Raw genomic sequence first — 1,426 nt, forward strand, 5'->3', positions numbered from 1 at the left:
TCCCTGGTTGATCCTGCCAGTAGTCATATGCTTGTCTCAAAGATTAAGCCATGCATGTCTCAGTACAAGCCGCATTAAGGTGAAACCGCGAATGGCTCATTAAATCAGTTATGGTTCCTTAGATCGTACCCACGTTACTTGGATAACTGTGGTAATTCTAGAGCTAATACATGCAAACAGAGTCCCGACCAGAGATGGAAGGGACGCTTTTATTAGATCAAAACCAATCGGTCGGCTCGTCCGGTCCGTTTGCCTTGGTGACTCTGAATAACTTTGGGCTGATCGCACGGTCCTCGTACCGGCGACGCATCTTTCAAATGTCTGCCTTATCAACTGTCGATGGTAGGTTCTGCGCCTACCATGGTTGTAACGGGTAACGGGGAATCAGGGTTCGATTCCGGAGAGGGAGCCTGAGAAACGGCTACCACATCCAAGGAAGGCAGCAGGCGCGCAAATTACCCACTCCCGGCACGGGGAGGTAGTGACGAAAAATAACGATACGGGACTCATCCGAGGCCCCGTAATCGGAATGAGTACACTTTAAATCCTTTAACGAGTATCTATTGGAGGGCAAGTCTGGTGCCAGCAGCCGCGGTAATTCCAGCTCCAATAGCGTATATTAAAGTTGTTGCGGTTAAAAAGCTCGTAGTTGGATTTGTGTCCCACGCTGTTGGTTCACCGCCCGTCGGTGTTTAACTGGCATGTATCGTGGGACGTCCTGCCGGTGGGGCGAGCTGAAGGCGTGCGACGCGCCTCGTGCGTGCTCGTGCGTCCCGAGGCGGACCCCGTTGCAATCCTACCAGGGTGCTCTTGAGTGAGTGTCTCGGTGGGCCGGCACGTTTACTTTGAACAAATTAGAGTGCTTAAAGCAGGCAAGCCCGCCTGAATACTGTGTGCATGGAATAATGGAATAGGACCTCGGTTCTATTTTGTTGGTTTTCGGAACCCGAGGTAATGATTAATAGGGACAGGCGGGGGCATTCGTATTGCGACGTTAGAGGTGAAATTCTTGGATCGTCGCAAGACGAACAGAAGCGAAAGCATTTGCCAAGTATGTTTTCATTAATCAAGAACGAAAGTTAGAGGTTCGAAGGCGATCAGATACCGCCCTAGTTCTAACCATAAACGATGCCAGCCAGCGATCCGCCGCAGTTCCTCCGATGACTCGGCGGGCAGCCTCCGGGAAACCAAAGCTTTTGGGTTCCGGGGGAAGTATGGTTGCAAAGCTGAAACTTAAAGGAATTGACGGAAGGGCACCACCAGGAGTGGAGCCTGCGGCTTAATTTGACTCAACACGGGAAACCTCACCAGGCCCGGACACCGGAAGGATTGACAGATTGATAGCTCTTTCTTGATTCGGTGGGTGGTGGTGCATGGCCGTTCTTAGTTGGTGGAGCGATTTGTCTGGTTAATTCCGATAACGAAC

The 1,426-nt window shown here is 51.3% G+C and overlaps 1 non-coding gene across 1 annotated transcript in view; it reads left to right on the forward strand.

Annotated features, from left to right (window-relative positions):
- The window catches only part of LOC124593552, a 1,910-nt gene continuing 484 nt past the window's right edge, over window positions 1-1,426 (forward strand). Inside the window, exon 1 of the ribosomal RNA XR_006978130.1 lies at window positions 1-1,426. This exon is cut by the window's right edge and continues 484 nt beyond it. This is a non-coding gene — a ribosomal RNA (small subunit ribosomal RNA).

This window comes from Schistocerca americana, unplaced genomic scaffold, assembly GCF_021461395.2.
Source record: "Schistocerca americana isolate TAMUIC-IGC-003095 unplaced genomic scaffold, iqSchAmer2.1 HiC_scaffold_995, whole genome shotgun sequence".
Taxonomy (NCBI): domain Eukaryota; kingdom Metazoa; phylum Arthropoda; class Insecta; order Orthoptera; family Acrididae; genus Schistocerca; species Schistocerca americana.